The 21,172-nt window shown below is 39.9% G+C and overlaps 1 protein-coding gene across 3 annotated transcripts in view; it reads right to left on the bottom strand.

The window, feature by feature from the left end:
* Positions 1-21,172, bottom strand: part of LOC117525947 (gastrula zinc finger protein XlCGF57.1-like) — a 106,291-nt gene that overhangs the window by 47,424 nt on the left and 37,695 nt on the right. The window contains exon 7 of one of the 3 annotated variants that reach the window (XM_034187923.1): positions 6,276-6,379. The exons of the other annotated variants lie outside the window; for them this stretch is intronic. The gene's annotated coding sequence lies outside the window, so the exon portion shown is untranslated. Of the gene's footprint in view, positions 1-6,275; positions 6,380-21,172 lie in introns of those variants that run through there. 3 annotated transcript variants of the gene reach the window in all.

Here is a 21,172-nt window from a genome sequence, read left to right on the forward strand (position 1 = left end):
CTCACAACGGTCTAATCCCAGCTCACGTTCCCCATTAGTCGGTGAACAATCCCAACGCTTGGTGAATTCTGCTTCACAATGATAGGAAGAGCCGAGAGGTACTTGTCAGAAATGTATTTCTGTTTTAAAATGTGGGAAAATGTTACTAGATAGCTCCCAATTATGATTATTGTAGCAATTCTTTTTTTCTGTTGCATTTTGTGTTGATGTTAAGCTGTTACACTCAAATCACATTCATAACAACACTGGCCTTGGGGGTCATCAACAGTATTTGAAAAAGGTGCATCACTGCCAGCCATTGTTATCTCCTCAAGATGATCTGCAGTCTTCACCATTGTAACCCCAAGATATGCCCTGAGGACGGGAGAGACCTTGGTAGGTAATAATATTTAGTTGAAGATAATTAATATGAGAATCTTACAAAAACATGTAGTCTGTAATGAGAAATACAGGTAAACCAAAAAATATTTTCACCACAATATAAAGTTTGAATTTTAACATCAACATAAAAATATTTGATTTACAGAATGTTTGTTCTTGCACTGCATTTAAAATGATTCATGGATAAAGAGGACAAAACACTTTTTTTAAACGATACACTTTATTGTCCTCAAGAGGAAATCTGTCTTGGACTTCAAGTGATCTGCAAACATTTCTGTCTCAAACATCAATAAATACAACAACAAACAGTACACTGCTTGCATGCATATGGAAAATTCCTCAGCATATTGCATGTTTAAGTCTATACTGATTTTAGCTTCTTTAAAGGAGAATATTTTTGGGTTTTTTTTTCCTTTGGGTTATGGACAGTACAACACATTTGAGGATGCCATCGTGACCTTTAGGAAACCCTGATCAACTTTTTCTGGCAGCTTATGAACTAAACAATGAGTCAATCAAGAAAACGATCGAGTATGAAAATAATGGTTAGTTGCAGCACTAATATGCACACATAAAAATGAAACTTAGATGTAATCCAGGAAGGATCATTTAATAAAGGGATTAAAAAAATATTGTTTAATTTTCTCATCTTTAAATGTAGCTAACATAATACATACTCTTTCAGCAAACATGCTTAATATTCATTGCTTGGGATTCATTGCATTAATCTTCTGATTAGTTGCTGAATAAATGTGATAATGTATGGATATATCAATGAATAATCATTGAATTCACCCAATTTTGGACCATCATATGGTTCTTTATTTGGGCAAATAACATCTGTTTCCTGTCCAGTGATGAAAGTGGGCCATGCAGGAGGATAAAAAGTTTCTGGCAAGGGGCAAAAGCCTGTAGCCCCTCACAGGGGGGTCTGGAGGTTCTCCCCCAGAAAAATGTGAAATGTCAGATGCATTATGCTTCATTTTCAGGTCTATTTATCCACCAAAAAGAAATCTCCAAAAAAATGTAATTTTATTGAGCCAGGTCAATTTTTCCACACAACTTACCATTTTCCCATATTGGCAAGATGACAAAACTATAATACAGTCTGTCACATGGACTGTTACTGTTCTCTCTCTACATTTATCCAAACATTTGACTTCAGAAATTTGTGCTTTTATAACAACTGATGGTGTCTTGAAATAAAATCTGATACAAGTAAAGCTGCATCTACTGTTCATTAAGCCACCAATATAACTTTTAGCTCTCACAGTGCACCAGATAATGGAATATTTACAGAGGAATCCTACAAATGGTGATACAAGCACCAAAGTTGGCACAAATATTCCTTAAACATTACTCTTTTGAAAAAACTGAGTATCCACTTGAATTTTCAATAGGCGGCCAGGTAGGGGTCAATTTAAGAATTACATAGGATGGCGGTACAAACACCCGAAGGAGAGAGACTACACTTTTTTTTTCCTAAGGTTCATAATAGCTACTCCAGAATTGATTTGTTTTGTGTATCGAGAAAGGATGCTTATACTGTTGTGAATTGTCACATAGATCCCATAACAATATCAGACTATGCTCCAATAGTGATGTCAATAAGGTTAGAGAATGATAGAAAATTTAAACCTTGGAGACTGAACGTCTCACTCTTGAACGATTCAGATGTAGTTCAGAAGATAAAGCAGGAATGGAGGGACTATATGGAACATAATGACAATGGAGAAGTTTCAGTCTCTACTTTATGGGAAGCTGTGAAAGTGGTGTTAAGGGGGAAATGGATTGCTCTTTCATCTAAAATAAGGAAAGACAGAGAGAAAGAACAGAAAAAATTAGAAGACTGTATAGCTGATCTAGAGAAAGAGCATAAAAAGACAAATGATGAAAATATCTTGAAATCTCTAACCCTAAACAGACAGGCACTGAACAACTTATTGACATATAAGGCGGAGGGGGCCTTGTGGTTTGCTAATCAGCGATACTATGAGTCCGGAAATAGGGCCAGTAGGCTACTGGAGTTTCAGTTACGCAAAGCGCAGGCAAACCGTACAGTGGCTAGGATAGTGAACCCTTTTTCAGGAAAAGTTGTATCACACCCTAAAGATATAGCCGAGGCATTTTCAGTTTATTATGAGGCACTATATGACTCACCTGAAATAGACAACAAAGCAGAGAAAATTGAAAACCTATTGGGAAAAATTAAGTTATCGAAATTGACAGAGGCTGAAGCCAAAGCCATGAGAGGGCCAATAACAAAAAGGGAAATAGAGGAAACAATAAGAAATTTGAAAAATAATAAGTCACCAGGTATGGATGGCTATCCGGGGGAATTTTATAAACACTTTCTAGATGAAGTCATACCCCTTTTACAAAGGGTATATAATTACGCCTTAGTTAAAAAAGACCCACCAAAATCTAGGTCTCAGGCGATAATATCAGTAATCCCCAAGGAGGGAAAGGATCCCACAGTCTGTTCCTCATACAGGCCAATTAGTTTGTTGTGCTGTGATGTAAAAATTCTAACAACAATACTGGCTAAAAGAATTCAAAAGTGCATTAACAGAATAATTAAGTCCGATCAAACAGGGTTTATACCTGGTTGCCTGGGAATAAATAATATAAGAAGAACACTAAACATTATGTCCATAGCAAAACAGAAACAGGAACCTTCAATGCTTCTCAGCTTAGATGCTGAGAAAGCATTTGATAGGGTGGATTGGCTGTATTTGGAGAATACATTGGGGAAAATGGGATTTCACTCAGATTTTATTGATTGGATTAGAGTGTTGTATACAGAACCCACATCAAAAGTACGAGTAAATGGACATTGTTCTGAACCTTTCAGACTGAAAAGAGGAACTAGACAGGGGTGCCCACTTTCTCCTTTATTATTTGCTATAAGCATAGAACCACTGGCGGAAATGATTCGAGATATTGACAATATACAGGGAGTATCGGTGGGTGGAGTAGAGTACAAGATTTCGCTCTATGCGGATGATGCGATACTGTATATTACCAACCTGCAGACGTCTGTCTCGGCACTTATGGATTGTCTGGGGGACTTTGGAATGATATCAGGTTATAAGGGATGGGTTTTTTCGATATTTACAACTGCGAGACTATTTAGTGTCATGTGCAGAATGGGACGCTTTGAAACAACTGCCTACACCAACTGAACAAATATTAATTAAGGTGGTTGAAGAAAAAAGTAAAGTTAAAATAATATCGAACATGTATAAATATTTACATTCTCACCTGTCTGATAACTCACTGGAAGTGAAGGGGAAGTGGGAGTTAGAGGCAAACACAATTATTGAGGATGAAGAATGGGAAGAGGCGTGTGAAAGAGGCCATAAAATTACTAGCGGTCCGATTTGGAAGGAGTTCAATTGGAAAATTAAGATAAGATTTTTTAGGACACCATCAAATACTTTTAATAATGATAATAGTAAAACTAATCTGTGTTGGAGGGATTGCAAACAAATTGGGGATTATTTGCATATTTTTTTGGGACTGCCCCGCCTTGAAACCATATGGGCTAGGGATCCAGGCAGAGATCCGAGCCATCCTAAATTTTAATTTTCCACTGAATCCAAAATATTACATTATAGGGCTGACCCCAAGGGGTGGTTTGACAAAAAAAGAAGCTCAATTGCTACACATTTGTTTACTGGTAGCAAAGAAAATGATAACGAGATTTTGGTTAAAAGCACTACCTCCCACTCTCCCTCAATGGCGTGATGGATTAAAAAAATGTATATCTAATGGAAAAAATTACGGCAAAGCTTCATTTGAATATGGATTTGTTTTTGGATAGGTGGACCCCTGTCATTATTTACTTTGGTTGGGCATAATTATACTTGCTCAGGGTTCCTCACCGGAATTGTGTGTTTTCCTTTTATTTATTTATTTATTTTACCAGTTGTAGATAAAGTAAAATATATTTTAGGATATAGCCCTTTTACTTTCAATGGAATGGAATACCGTCCTAGAATTTGCTGAGTCGCTCTGTTCGATTTGTTGTATTAATTTTATGTTGTAATTGAATATGGAGTTGCCCTTTTGAATAAACAGTGTTCAAAAAAAAAAAAAAAAAAAAAAAAAAAAGAATTACATAGCGTCACAATTTAAAAATGTTCCAATCATATTGAAAGCTATACCACATTTGCCTGAACATAAATATTCCAAAAAGGTATAGTTTGGACAGTCAAAAATAACTCAAATGTTCACCATTCAAGTAAAAAACCAGTTTTCTGGGAATTTACAGGAAATTTTCCATCACTGCTGTCTTAAGACCAGAACTGTGAGTCACAGACATAAAAACACTAAGTCTTGATAAAAATATAATGATGCATTTAATTGTAAACAGGCTATCACTCTTTTTAATTAATAGCTTTCCAATTATGCAAGTACTACTCATTGGAAGCTTATTTCAACACTTTCCCCCCACCTTTCACTTAAGATTCAGTCCGATTCCTGCAAGTTTTAACTCGTTCAGCACAGGTACGCAGACACCTGGAGGGACTATCACCATTGCACTCTTTGTCAGATCCTTTGTCATGCTTAAGAGTTTTTTTCTCTATATGGCTGGTCATGTGCCTCTTCAAATAACCTTCCTGGGCAAATATTTTTCCACACTCAGCACAGCTAAAGGAACCTTTTTTGGTATGAATTCGCATATGGATTTTCAGAATGCCGGTTTGGTTAAATGATTTTCCACACACACAACAGCTAAAAGGTCTTTCCCCAGTATGTGTTCGAATATGGATTTTCAGATGGCTCGTTTGATTAAATGTTTGTCCACACACAGAGCAGGTGAAGGGTCTTTCACCTGTGTGAACTCGCAGATGAATTTTCAGATTACTGCTATTAGTAAATGTTTTTCCACATACAGAACAGCCAAAAGGTTTTTCACCTGTATGAATTCGCATATGGTGTTGCAGATTACTGATATTGTTAAATGTTTTTCCACACTTTGAACAGCTAAAAGGTCTTTTTCCTGTATGAATTACCATATGATTTTTCAAACTGATGTTTTGGATAAATGATTTTCCACAATCAGAACACCTAAAGGGACGTTCTCCTGTATGAATTAGCATATGAGTATTCAGACTGCTCCTTTGGGTAAATGTTTTTCCACATGTGGAACATTTAACTGCTCTTTCACCCCTATGAGCCATCATATGGGTTTTCAGACTGATGTTCAGTTTAAATGCTTTTCCACACTCAGAACAGCTAAAGGGTTTTTCTCCTGTATGAATTAGCATATGGGTTTTCAGATTGCCTTTTCTGGTAAATGTTTTGCCACACTCAGAACAGTTAAAACATCCTTCTCCTGTATGAACCATCATATGCGTTTTCAGATTGTTGTTCAGGTTAAATGTTTCACCACACATAGAACAGCGAAACAGCTCTCCTGTATCATTTCCACTGTGTCTCAGGTTATACTTGGGAACAATCATTTGATCACAGTCAGGGTTAAATGGTTTCACACCAATATTACATCCATTTTCACGAACAGGGATTCTTGTATTTTTCAAGGACTTGGAATCTGATTTAAGTTTATTAGCCTCCTTCCAATCGGCATCACTGGCATCAATTTCAGGCCCAACAGAGGGTGAAATCATGGCATTACGATGTAGGTCAAAAGAAGCGTCTTGATCTAACTTGCCAACTTGTTCTAATCCTCTCCAGTCTTCTTTCTCATCTTCTGTTTGGATCTGTTCAGCTGAGCTGCTGACAACAGGCTCAGCCTCTGTGATCTCTTCACTGTGGGGCTGATGACAAAGTGAAGACTGAGGTTTCACATCACTGTCTGCGTACATGAGGGAATTAACCTCCAGCACTTGCAGGTGCTTTCGTTCCTCACAGCTCCACAGTTCTTCCTCTTTCACGTGATGGAGTTCTGGGTCCTCTTGGTGCAGTTTAGAGGTCTGCTGTTTTTGCTCAGGGGAGACCTCAGTTTCTTGTACCAGTAGCTGCTGTACACCTACATAACACAAACAACAACAAAAATAATTTTCACTCATTCGTTTTCTACTGCTTATCTGGGTATGGACTGCAGTGGCAGTAGACCAAGCAGCACAACCAAGCTTCATCCTCAGCCAAACACTCCAACTCTTCCTGGTGGATCCAGCGGGAAGAAATAACCCCTCTAGCATGTCCTGGGAATTCCTCCCAGTTGGACATAATAGTATTTATTTATTTGCACTGATCCCTGTCTTTTAAAGCACCTTCACACTTGCACAAATTTTAACCCCAGTGCCAGCGTGCAAAGAAAATTTTGAAACGTTAAAAAATTTCTGGTATGCATTAATTTCATGCCACTTGTGTAAACTAGTTGTAAACATTGCACAACCTATTCAAAAACACTGCATGTCACTGCGCGCAAGACATCGGAACCTGAAATTAGATTATGAAGAAATGTTACATCTACAATAAACATAAATTTACATATACATTAACTTATAAGAAGGAATGAAAATGCAACCATTTTGCCAATCCATTACAATATATATACACAACAGGCACGAGACAACCTGCAGGTGTAGATAATTTATCTGTGATTCTGCAAACGATGAGAGAATGGTTTCATTAGCCAAGTTCTGAGAGAAAATGAGTCATCGGCTATGAAATTATATGGCACAGGCTTTATTTTATATAGCGTGGTGTCAAGCGGGACACATTCGCACGACAAACTTCGCGGCAGTGCGAGGCTCAAATCCATGCAAGTGTCAAGGTGCCTTTAGAATGAAGCAATGTTGTCACTGTTTTTATTGTGTTTTAAGTGTCGTCTGTGTGCACACAGTGTGTGTATATGTGTAGGAAGCCAAGTCACTTCACTGTAAACCAAATCGATCTTCTAGTATAAAGTTACCTTCACCTGGAAGACCTACCTAAAGAGACAACCACAGGGCATCCAAGACACCCAAACCACTCAGCTGGCTTTCAATGTGAAGAAGCTGTGCTCGCTCCTCTCCCTAAGTGTAAGCCCAGATACCCAATGGAGTCACGCACTTTCTGCCGCTTGTATCCACAACCTTTTTCTTTTGGTCATTACCCAAAGGTCATGACCATCAATGAGGATAGGAGCATAAATTTACTGGTAAATCAAGAGTCTCTCCTTCTGATATTTCTTCAACAGGACGGACCAGTACAGCGTCTGCACATCAGATGCAGTACCAAGCAGTCTATCAACTGCACGTTCCATCTTACTCCCACTGATGAACAAGACCCCGAAATACTTGAACTCTTCCATTTGGTGCAATAGCTCTTCCCTGACCCAGCAGGCACAATCTACCATTTTCTGACAGAGGACCATGGGCTCAAATTTGGAGGTGCTGATGCTCATCCACGCCATTTCACACTCCACCTCAAAACTGCCCAGTGCACATCAGAGGTCACAGTCTATCATAGGCTCCAATCGCCCTGTGACCCTTGACATGAGTAAGCAGGTATAGAAAATGAATGAATGAAAGAAAGAGATCAAATCTAAGCTCAAGCCTTATGTGCCTTCTTGCAAACTGTAGCTGAAATTTGACACCTTTGAAAGAAATTCTTCTTGTGTGACACTGAAGCTGTAAAATTGGTGATGCAATAAATGACAAAATCCAGCTCAGAAAAACACATCAAAATTCTGAAATAATTTGCTATTATTCCATAGAGAAAATGTGCAGGATTGGACTCACTATTATGTGCAAAAAAAAAAATCCTCATAAATAAATAACCAAACCTGTTTTGTTGTCAAAGTTAGAAACAGCATCCAGTAGTTTTCTTTGTCGCTCGTTCTCCTCTTTTAATCGACAAACTTTCTCCTCGTATCGACAAAGTTCCTCCTCGTATTCTGCTGTTGTTCTTTCAAACAGCTCAAATATCTCTTCTTCGTCATCTGCAGGTAGTCGCTGCTTCAGTAACGCTCTCAGAATTTGGACTTTAGACATTTTCATATGTAAACACAAACTGCATCTACACACAAAAGGCCCAGTTAGCAGGCTAAGCTAACTCCGCTAGCTCTGGAAGCCAACGAAAGGCGGGGGGAGAGAATATCCTGAAGCTAAAATTGAACTAGGTTCCCGTTTAAGCAGACACGGAGAACTTGTAATTGTTCGGTCCGGCTGAATGGCAACTTATTTTTTGCCAAAACGACACTCTCAAACTCTGCCTTCAGCTATTTAACCCAAACGCTTCACACAACGCGCTATCTAAGGAAGTTGTAAATTTCATCGCATGACCTTCAAAATAAAACTCCAAGAGCCGTCTCAATTGACTGCATTTATATATAGTGCAGCAGATAACTGAAACAATCGTGCAAATGGTGATACAAGCACCAAAGTTGGTACAAATACTCCTTAGACATTACTCTTTTGAAAAAACCGACTGGCCACTTGAGTTTCAATAGGCGGCCAGGTAGGAGTCAATTGAAGTATTACACAGGGGTCAAAATTAAAAATGCTCAAATCATTTTGAAATCTATACTACATTATTTGTCTGATCACAAAGATTCCAAAAAGGTATAGTTTGGACTATCTATGCCCGAATGATCAGGAGTTATGGGGTAAAAACAGCGAAAATGGTGACAAAGGTTAGTTTCAGTTTGTACAGGGGTCAAAAGTTAAAGTTCCTTCAATTTTGGTAAAAAGTGATGCAAATTATTGGTTGAGCTAATAGGATTAATAAATGGAATAGTTTTGATGTGTTAAATGTTTGGTCTCCAAAGTAAAGGTAAAACAAGGTCAACGTCCATTGGATTCTGTGACATGTGACATAAGTTACCCTGTAACATGATAACAAAGCATGATACATGGTCCAAACTATTCCTTTTTAAAACCCTGATAACTCAACTAATAATCTGCATAATTTTTTCACCAAAATTGGAGCAACTTTAACTTTTGACTCCTGTACAAACTGACACTGACCGTTGTCACCATTTTTGCTGTTTTTACCCCATAACTCCTGATCATTCGGTCATAGATAGTCCAAACTATACCTTTTTGGAATCTTTATGATCACACAAATAATGTGGTGTAGTTTTCAAAATGATTTGAGCATTTTTAATTTTGACCCCTGTGTAATTCTTCAATTGACCCCTACCTGGCCGCCTATTGAAAATTCAAGTGGCCAGTCGATTTTTTTTTTCAAAAGAATAATGTTTAAGGAGTATTTGTGCCAACTTTGGTGCTTGTATCACCATTTGCACGATTTTGCTCTAAATATTCTCTTAGCTGCTGCACTAATAGTGCTTTTCCATCTGCATTAGAAGCTCAAACCGGTTTAAAATGATGCCTCGCATTAACCGGAAACAATTTGGGCCAAGGGCTCAGAACAATCTCTCCTGCTTTTTCGTGCATGCACAGATGGTGAATATACAAATATGGTATGGGGGCAATCTCAGTACATGACACCATTATCTCACAGAGTTCACATATCAAATCAAATCAAATCAATTTTATTTATATAGCGCCAAATCACAACAAACAGTTGCCCCAAGGCGCTTTATATTGTAAGGCAAAGCCATACAATAATTACGGAAAAACCCCAACGGTCAAAACGACCCCCTGTGAGCAAGCACTTGGCGACAGTGGGAAGGAAAACTCCCTTTTAACAGGAAGAAACCCCCAGCAGAACCATGATCAGGGAGGGGCAGTCTTCTGCTGGGACTGGTTGGGGCTGAGTGAGAGAACCAGGAAAAAGACATGCTGTGGAGGGGAGCAGAGATCAATCACTAATGATTAAATGCAGAGTGGTGCATACAGAGCAAAAAGAGAAAGAAACACTCAGTGCATCATGGGAACCCCCCAGCAGTCTACGTCTATAGCAGCATAACTAAGGGATGGTTCAGGGTCACCTGATCCAGCCCTAACTATAAGCTTTAGCAAAAAGGAAAGTTTTAAGCCTAATCTTAAAAGTAGAGAGGGTGTCTGTCTCCCTGATCCGAATTGGGAGCTGGTTCCACAGGAGAGGAGCCTGAAAGCTGAAGGCTCTGCCTCCCATTCTACTCTTTCAAACCCTAGGAACTACAAGTAAGCCTGCAGTCTGACAGCAAAGCACTTATTGGGTGGTGATAGGTACTATGAGGTCCTAAGATAAGATGGGACCTGATTATTCAAAACCTTATAAGTAAGAAGAAGAATTTTAAATCTATTCTAGAATTAACAGGAAGCCAATGAAGAGAAGCCAATATGGGTGAGATATGCTCTCTCCTTCTAGTCCCCGTTAGTACTCTAGCTGCAGCATTTTGAATTAACTGAAGGCTTTTCAGGGAACATTTAGGACAACCTGATAATAATGAATTACAATAGTCCAGCCTAGAGGAAATAAATGTATGAATTTGTTTTTCAGCATCACTCTGAGACAAGATCTTTCTAATTTTAGAGATATTGCGTAAATGCAAAAAAGCAGTCCTACATATTTGTTTAATATGCGCATTGAATGACATATCCTGATCAAAAATGACTCCAAGATTTCTCACAGTATTACTAGAGCTCAGGGTAATGCCATCCAGAGTAAGGATTCTGGTTAGACACCATGTTTCTAAGATTTGTGGGGCCAAGTACAATAACTTCAGTTTTATCTGAGTTTAAAAGCAGGAAATTAGAGGTCATCCATGTCTTTATGTCTGTAAGACAATCCTGCGTTTAGCTAATTGGTGTGTGTCCTCTGGCTTCATGGATAGATTAAAGCTGGGTATCATCTGCGTAACAACGAAAATTTAAGCAATGCCATCTACTAATACTGCCTAAGGGAAGCATGTATAAGTGAATAAAATTGGTTCCTAGCACAGAACCTTGTGGAACTCCAATAATTAACCTTAGTCTGTGAAGAAGATTCCCTATTTACATGAACAAATTGTAATCTATTAGATAAATATGATTCAAACCACCGCAGCGCAGTGCCTTTAATACCTATGGCATGCTCTAATCTCTGTAATAAAATTTTATGGTCAACAGTATCAAAAGCAGCACATTTTCAGATTTACTCCACTTGTTTTTATGTAGGTTAACTCAGGGGCGGTCCTGGAGGCGGGCCGACCGGGCAGCCGCCCGGGGCGGCATCGCGGGGAGGGGGCGCCACGAGCGTGCGAAAAACAAACAAACAAAAAAAAAAAAAACAGTCCAAAAATAAATAAATAAATAAAACCGGGGCCGGGGGGTGTTGTCCTGACGGGGGAGTTCGTGGTTACGTTACGGCAGAGCGTCTCCCCCATCTCACTTCTCGCGTTAGGTGAGCAACGCTGCACAGTGCAGAGTTTGTGCAGGGGGAGGGGGGAATCATTCAATGTTTGGATGAGGAGGTAGACGAAACGGAGTAAGACATAATCATGGATAGGACACGATCAAAGCCATCAGGTGCCCAATTTCGAAAGAAAAAGAAAGAAGAAAAGGAGATACGAGCAAAGGAAAAAGGTATGTATTGATTTACGTATTCCCGCAGCTTCACAGTGCTTTAAACAGTGTGGACGCTGAGCGACCACAGAGTTTAACAGCGAAGCAAAGACTGCTGCGAAACGAGACGAGTCATTGGATAAATGCTGGGCTTTGTCCCGCCCAATCGGACGCTCAGCGTGTCTGGGGGTCTATGGGGCAGTGGGCGGGCCTCGGCCGGCCCGGACGCTCAGCTCCTGCATGATGATTGGATGATCTGTCTGAGGCTGAATCCTTTTTTGATTGACAGCGAAATGAGCGAATCAGCGATCTTTTGGTGTAAACATCCGTGGGAGCATTTTTTAATTTTCATTGTTCTGAGTTGAACCGGAGACTTTCCTAATCCTCTTAGCGGCATTTTCTGTTAAAAACGACTAGCGACAAATCGAGCTTCTATTTCTGGTGTGTTTTTTGTAGCTGCTTGTGTTTGGAGACTGACTTCTATCACTCTTTCTGACTTCTATCTCAGTTTCTGTTCCTACCGAGCAGCGGGTGCTGCTGAGCTCCTCCACCGTCACAAAGCGCTCACAGGCGGACAAACTTCACACTAGCCTCGCGCCAGTCCCAGCTAGCGAGCTAGCTAGGTAGCAAGCTGCACATAATGGCAGACAATTTGAATGTTGTGGACCGGATTTTGGCGAAGCTGTTTAGTTTCTTGGATCTGCAAGTAGATTTCTTTTTCCTTATTTTTCAGAAACTGTTGTTCGAGTTCCTTTAATCTTACTGAACAGTTTTCATATGTCTGCATTTTCTTCTTTTTTAACCATGTTTTGGAGATTGTTCCTCGAAGCACCGCCTTCATCGCATCCCACACTACTATTGGTTCTACCTATCCATTATTGTTCTGTTCAATGTATTGATTAATTTCTTTTTTTGTTTCTTCTACTACTTTTTCGTTGTTAAAAATTCCCACATTTAGTCGCCATAACGTCTGTCTTTTGAAACTATTAATATTAATTTGTATGTATATGGCATTGTGATCTGATATATCGGCAAATCCAATTATGCTTTCCGTCACTCTATATACACTCAACAAAAATATAAACGCAACACTTTTGGTTTTGCTCCCATTTTGTATGAGATGAACTCAAAGATCTAAAACTTTTTCCACATACACAATATCACCATTTCCCTCAAATATTGTTCACAAACCAGTCTAAATCTGTGATAGTGAGCACTTCTCCTTTGCTGAGATAATCCATCCCACCTCACAGGTGTGCCATATCAAGATGCTGATTAGACACCATGATTAGTGCACAGGTGTGCCTTAGACTGCCCACAATAAAAGGCCACTCTGAAAGTTGCAGTTTTGTTTTATTGGGGGGGGATACCAGTCAGTATCTGGTGTGACCACCATTTGCCTCATGCAGTGCAACACATCTCCTTCGCATAGAGTTGATCAGGTTGTCAATTGTGGCCTGTGGAATGTTGGTCCACTCCTCTTTAATGGCTGTGCGAAGTTGCTGGATATTGGCAGGAACTGGTACACGCTGTAGTATACGCGTGTACGCATTCAAAATGTCATCAATAAAATGCACCTGTGTTCTTCGTCCATAACAGACGCCTGCCCATACCATAACCCCACCGCCACCATGGGCCACTCGATCCACAACATTGACATCAGAAAACCGCTCACCCACACGACGCCACACATGCTGTCTGCCATCTGCCCTGAACAGTGTGAACCGGGATTCATCCGTGAAGAGAACACCTCTCCAACGTGCCAAACGCCGGCGAATGTGAGCATTTGCCCACTAAAGTCGGTTACGATGACGAACTGGAGTCAGGTCGAGACCCCGATGAGGACGACGAGCATGCAGATGAGCTTCCCTGAGACAGTTTCTGACAGTCTGTGCAGAAATTCTTTGGTTATGCAAACCGATTGTTTCAGCAGCTGTCCGAGTGGCTGGTCTCAGACGATCTTGGAGGTGAACATGCTGGATGTGGAGGTCCTGGGCTGGTGTGGTTACACATGGTCTGCGGTTGTGAGGCTGGTTGGATGTACTGCCAAATTCTCTGAAACGCCTTTGGAGATGGCTTATGGTAGAGAAATGAACATTCAATACACGAGCAACAGCTCTGGTTGACATTCCTGCTGTCAGCATGCCAATTGCACGCTCCCTCAAATCTTGCGACATCTGTGGCATTGTGCTGTGTGATAAAACTGCACCTTTCAGAGTGGCCTTTTATTGTGGGCAGTCTAAGGCACACCTGTGCACTAATCATGGTGTCTAATCAGCATCTTGATATGGCACACCTGTGAGGTGGGATGGATTATCTCAGCAAAGGAGAAGTGGTCACTATCACAGATTTAGACTGGTTTGTGAACAATATTTGAGGGAAATGGTGATATTGTGTATGTGGAAAAAGTTTTAGATCTTTGAGTTCATCTCATACAAAATGGGAGCAAAACCAAAAGTGTTGCGTTTATATTTTTGTTGAGTATACATCTAGTTTGTTAATCAGAAAATAGTCCATGAATATACATCATGGCTTGCAGAGTAATGTGTATAATCTCTTTTTAGTGGGTTAAGGGTTCTCCATATATCTATCATTCCCATTTCCTCTATTGATAACTTTAAATATTTCATTAAATGTAATTTGTTTTTCCATGTGCTTGTTGTATCTAATTTATGGTTTAAGATTATATTAAAGTCCCCCCCACAAATCAGTATTCCCTCTGCCTCTGCTGCTATTTCACTAAACAATGATTTGAAAAATTGCTTATTGCTTTACATTTACAATTTGGCAACACACACAACTCAACCTTCTTCAGCAGATACAGTAGTGTTCAGAATAATAGTAGTGCTATGTGACTAAAACATGGGTTAAAGCAATACATTTTCATCTGACTGAAATTTTTTCCTGGCAAAAATTAATGCCAGCAATTTCCTAAAAGGTGGTGTAGTGGGGGCACACACTCTTTTTTTTCCCTCAATAAATACAATAACACATTATACAGTATACAAATCTATTTGTAATAGCCTCTAAGGAGATAGAGAGAATGAGAGAGAGAGAGAGAGAGAGAGAGAGAGACAAAGCATAAAAGATTGCAAACCTGAACATAAAGGGTGGTGGGGAGTGGGGTGTAGTCTTGATTCTGGGGGGTCTGGGGGATCTCCCCCAGAACATTTTTAAAAGAGCAAGTCAAATTTTGTGTATTCTGGTGAATTCAAATAGAGTAGTGTTCAGAATAACGGTAGTGCTATGTGACTAAAAAGATTAATCCAGGTTTTGAGTATATTTCTTATTGTTACATGGGAAACAAGGTACCAGTAGATTCAGTAGATTCTCACAAATCCAACAAGACCAACCATTCATGATATGCACACTCTTAAGGCTATGAAATTGGGCTATTAGTAAAAAAAAGTCAAAAAGGGGGTGTTCACAATAATAGTAGCATCTGCTGTTGACGCTACAAACTCAAAACTATTATGTTCAAACTGCTTTTTTAGCAATCCTGTGAATCACTAAACTAGTATTTAGTTGTATAACCACAGTTTTTCATGATTTCTTCACATCTGCGAGGCATTAATTTTGTTGGTTTGGAAACAAGATTTTGCTCATTTACTAGTGTGCTTGGGGTCACTGTCTTGTTGAAACACCCATTTCAAGGGCATGTCCTCTTCAGCATAAGGCAACATGACCTCTTCAAGTATTTTGACATATCCAAACTGATCCATGATACCTAGTATGCGATATATAGGCCCAACACCATAGTAGGAGAAACATGCCCATATCATGATGCTTGCACCACCGTGCATCACTGTCTTCAGTGTGAACTGTGGCTTGAATTCAGAGTTTGGGGGTCGTCTCACAAACTGTCTGCGGCCCTTGGACCCAAAAAGAACAATTTACTCTCATCAGTCCACAAAATATTCCTCCATTTGTCTTTAGGCCAGTTGATGTGTTCTTTGGCAAATTGTACCTCTTCTGCACGTCTTTCATTTAACAGAGGGACTTTGCGGGGGATGCTTGCAAATAAATTAGCTTCACACAGGCGTCTTCTAACTGTCACAGCACTTACAGGTAACTCCAGATTGTCTTTGATCATCCTGGAGCTGATCAATGGGTTAGGGGTAGGGTTAGCCTTTGCCATTCTAGTTATTCTTCTATCCATTTTGATGGTTGTTTTCCATTTTCTTCCATGCGTCTATTTTTTATGTCCATTTTAAAGCATTGGAGATCATTGTAGATGAACAGCCTATAATTTTTTTGCACCTGCGTATAAGTTTTCCCTCTCCAATCAACTTTTTAATCAAACTACGCTGTTCTTCTGAACAGTGTGTTGAACGTCCCATTTTCCTCAGGCTTTCAAAGAGAAAAGCATGTTCAACAGGTGCTGGCTTCATCCTTAAATAGGGGACACCTGATTCACACCTGTTTGTTCCACAAAATTGACAAACTCACTGACTGAATGCCACACTACTATTATTGTGAACACCCCCTTTTCTATTTTTTTTTTTTTTTTTTTTACTAATAGCATGAATGCTTGGTCTTGTTGGATTTGTGAGAATCTACTGAATCTACTGGTACCTTGTTTCCCATGTAACAATAAGAAATCTACTCAAAACCTGGATTAATCTTTTTAGTCACATAGCACTACTATTATTCTGAACACTACTGTAGGTATGAAGCCCTCTGAAATAAAGAAAACTCACTTCAAACTGTGAAGTAAAAATACAGTATTGATTCTGGGGGGTCTGGGGGATGTCCCCAGAACATTTTTAAAAGAGCAAGTCAAATTTAGTATATTCTGGTGAATTTTAATGGGTTTTTTTTGCCAGCTTGCACTTGGCCGAGACGGACACATTTTCTCTTCTCTCCCTCCCTCCTTATCTTTCCTGCTTCTGTGGCGTGTTGTCTGTGAGGCTCCAGTTTTTGCTCTTCTGAAAGGCGACAAAAATGGATTTGTTAAAGTGGTCTCTGAACGCAATTGACACTATTTTTTCTACAAGACATTTGGGGGCGGAGGACCCGACCTGTCCTGCCGGGACGCATGTGACGGGCTACGTGATGGACTCGTGGAGGAGATGGCAGGTCATGTGCCTTTACACGCTGTCTGTGTAGGACGTCGAAGATGAGTATCTATTTGGCTTGGGAGTGACCGGCTTTCTGCTGTGTGACGCGGGCATAGCGCTGGTTTACTGGAAAATTAAAAAAGTGGAGGCTGTTTTGATTGGGCCGTCCAGATTGCCCCACTTGATTGATTCGATTGGAAGGACAGTGACTGCTCAGTCGGCGGGTGTTAACTGCACATTGGAAACCATCTCTGGGAGGATTGCAGCGCTGGAAAACCGCCTTGACCATCAGTAATGACCACATCCTTTCTACATTCAGATGCATTGAGAGCCACTTTGTTCTCAGAACTGTGGAATCTTTCAGGCGTCTGCTAATCAGACATTAATTTGGCTTCCCCAAGACAGCTGCACTTCAAGGCCGCTGCGATAAAAAACCTCCAAGAAGATTAAACACTCAAGCCTCGCTTCCCCGGTCTCCCTCTCCCTCAACTTCTCCAGCTCTGACGTTGACTGTGAACAGTGACTGCTCAGAGCTGAACCCCCCCTCCCTTCCAGGATTCAGTCATGGCCGTTGTTTAGCGCCAAAAAGGGCTGCTACCGGAGTGTTCTGATAAACTGGACTTTCAAATCTTGGCTGTCGTCCTGTGTTCTTGTTTGTCTGTGTGTTTACCGTTCTCTGTGCTGATAAGAGTTTTTTCCTCATTGTTGTGGCTTCTCGAAGGCAGCAACCTTGAAGGGTTTTTTCTCTTCCTTACCTTGTGTGTGCTTTTTTATATGTTTATGTACCAGGCCGGCCTATGTGTGTGGTGTGTTATGTGTGTGTCGTTTGTTATGGGTCGGTCTTGGTTTGCTCAGCCCGGCTGTTGACCAAGGCAGGGATGTACATCTGGAGCTGGTCCCCGGGCGCCTAATGGCGACTTCTGCTCCTACTGGCAATTAGGATGGGTTAAATGCAGTAGACACATTTCATTGTGCAGGGAACATGTTCTTCTGTGCATATGACAATAAAATTCTTTTGAATCCTTTGAATCCTTGAATGAAGCCCTCTGAAATAAAGAAAACTCATTTTAAACTGTCAAGTAAAAACACATTATTGATTATGGGGGTCTGGGGGATCTCCCCAGAATTTTTTTAAAAGAGCAAGTTAAATTTTGTATATTCTAGTGAATTTTAATGGGTATGAAGCCCTCTGAAACAATGAAAACTCACTTTAAACTGTCAAGTAAAAACACATTATTGATTATGGGGGGTCTGGGGGATCTCCCCAGAAATTTTTTAAAAGAGCAAGTTCAATTTTGTATATTCTAGTGAATTTTAATGGGTACGAAGCCCTCTGAAACAAAGAAAACTCACTTCAAACTGTCAAGTAAAAATTCTTTGTCTTCTGTAGTATTTTGTTCGGTTCCATTCCGGTAAATGCACCAAAAGGGTGCCGTGTCACTGGTTGTACAGTCAATAAAATACAAAATTAGGGCCTAAAGCAATTGACAACGTTGTTCTGCTGTGCACAAAGTAACACTGTCACCCGTTTTGAAAACGCATGCGCACTGAGAAACTCAAAACTGGCTTATTCACATTTAATCCGTAAAATGCTCTGTCGTAAAACAAACTCGAGCTGCAACTAACAATTATTTTAGTAATCGATTAATCGGTTGATTATTTTTTTCAATTAATCGTTTTTTATTTTTTGTTTTTTTACTTACATGTGAGCTTTTCCATTATTTCTTGAAGTGAGTTATTATTAAAAGGTCTTTATCACGCAACATCAATGTTTGACCTTGTAACAAAGTAACAATGTTATATTCTTGTCAAAAACAAACCTGGAGTAGTGTTTTGTTTTATTTTGCACATACATACATTACCGACACACCACAAAGAGATTTCCATCAGGTTTCACCCGATTATAAGCATTTTAGATGCCTACAGAAACTATCTCAACCACTGACAACATATGACAGCAAGAGTCCACAAAGGTTTTTTTGAAGGCCTGACTAAAGTGCAATATGTTATCTTTAATAAGATACTTTCTTGAAAAAGTCCCATGTGTAATTTACTGCATTTTATTTATTTTTTCTTGTGTAAAAACACAGCTTACAGTGGGGCAAAAAAGTATTTAGTCAGTCCCTGATTGTGCAAGTTCTCCTACTTAGGTAGATGAGAGAGGTCTGTAATTTTCCTCATAGGTACACTTCAACTGTGAGAGACAAAATGAGAAAAGAAAATCCAGGAAATTACATTGTAGGATTTTTAAATAATTTATTTGTAAATTATGATGGAAAATAAGCATTTGGTGATCCACAAACAAGCAAGATTTCTGGCTCTCACAGACCTGTAACTTCTTTTTCAAAAAGCTTTTCTGTCCTTCACCTGTTACCTTTATTAATGGTATCTGTTGGAACTCGTTATCTGTATAAAAGACACCTGTCCACAGCCTCAAACAGTCCGACTCCAAACTCAACCATGGCCAAGATCAAAGAGCAGTCAAAGGACACCAGGAAGAACACATTGTAGATGTGCACCAGGCTGGGAAGAGTGAATCTACAATAGTCAAGCAGGTTGGTGTGAATAAATCAACTGTGGAAGCAATTGTAAGAAAATGGAAGACATACAAGACCATTGATAATCTCCCTCGATCTGGGGCTCCACGCAAGATGTCATCCCGTGGGGTCAAAATAATCATGAGAACAGTGAGCAAAAATCCCAGAACTATACAGAGGGACCTGATGAGAATGACCTGCAGAGAGCGGGGACCAAAGTAACAAAGGCTACACACTATGCAGAGAGGGACTCAAATCCTGCAGGGCCAGGCGTGTCCCCCTGCTTAAGCCAGTACATGTTCAGGCCCGTCTGAAGTTTGCCAGAGAGCATATGGATGATCCAGAAGGGGAATGGGAGAATATCATGTGGTCAGATGAAAATAGAACTTTTTGGTAAAAACTCAACACGTCGTGTTTGGAGGAAGAAGAATGCTGAGTGGCATTCCAAGAACATCATATCTACTGTGATGCATGGGGGTGGAAACATCATGCTTTGGGGCTGTTTTTCTGCAAAGGGGACAGGACGACTGATCCCTGTTCAGAGAAGAATGAACGGGGCCATGTATCATGAGATTTTACGCCAAAACCTCCTTCCATCAGTGAGAGCACTGAAGATGCAACATGGCTGGGTCTTCCAGCATGACAATGATACCAAACACACCTCTCGGGCAACGAAGGAGTGGCTCTGTAAAAAGCATTTCAAGGTCCTGGAGTGGCCTAGCAAGTCTCCAGACCTCAACCCCATAGCAAATTTGTGGAGGGAGTTGAAAGTCCAAGTTGATCAACAACAGCCTAAAAAAAAAAAATCACTGCTCTAGAGGAGATCTGCATGGCGGAATGGGCCAAAATACCAGCTGCAGTGTGTGCAAACATGGTGATTTACAGGAAACGTTTGACCTCTGTCATTGACAACAAAGATTATGTTACAAAGTACTGAGTTGAACTTTTGTTATTGACCAAGTGCTTATTTTCCACCATAATTTACAAATAAATTCTTTAAAAATCCTACAATGTAATTTCTTGGATTTTTTTCTCATTTTGTCTCTCACAGTTGAGATTTAGGGACAATTAGGGACTGACAAAACACTTTTTGCCCCACTGCAGATGTGGTTTGACCAAAACAATTTGTCATTAAACTTAAAATAAAACAGGGATGAAGTGGAGGTGTAGTCACTTGGTGTTCACAGGATACAGCTATTTATTTCTAGATTTATTTATTTATGTTAATTGTTAGTTGGTTTTATCTTTTGTGTTGTTTCTTTTTATCTGTTTCTCTAAAATTGTATTGTAGCATTATTAGTTATTATTACTATTATCGTTGTTGTTGCTATTATTATTAAAGCTTAATGCTAACTTTAACATTGAAAACGCCATAGACATGCTAATGCTTTAGCATCTGTCCCATTTTTAAGTTATAAAATACATCTATAAACTGTTTCAGAAGACCATAACAGGTAGGTAAAGGTAAATATTATTCACAGACATATGCTCTTTAGGGTTTTAGCAGGGAAAAACTAAGATAAAGCGAAATAAAACAAAGAACCAAAGCAGCAGATTGAAGCATTGCTTCACTGGTTCAAAGCAAAGCCATGCCCTGCTCTACTTGGGGAAGGTCTGCCAATGTTCCCATGAAGACAGGGAGGAGACGGACTGCGGCTCATGGCAAGCAGTAAACAGAGCGGAGTGAAAATTAACAAAGTCCCTTCCTCCGCGGTGCGGCACCATACACGCTGACGTTGCTGCTGCTTTGATTAGCACAGAATGGGATGTTGCTTTGACAGTGAGAGTATCATATTTCGGCCCT

The sequence above is a fragment of the Thalassophryne amazonica genome, chromosome 15 (genome assembly GCF_902500255.1).
Source record: "Thalassophryne amazonica chromosome 15, fThaAma1.1, whole genome shotgun sequence".
Lineage (NCBI taxonomy): Eukaryota > Metazoa > Chordata > Actinopteri > Batrachoidiformes > Batrachoididae > Thalassophryne > Thalassophryne amazonica.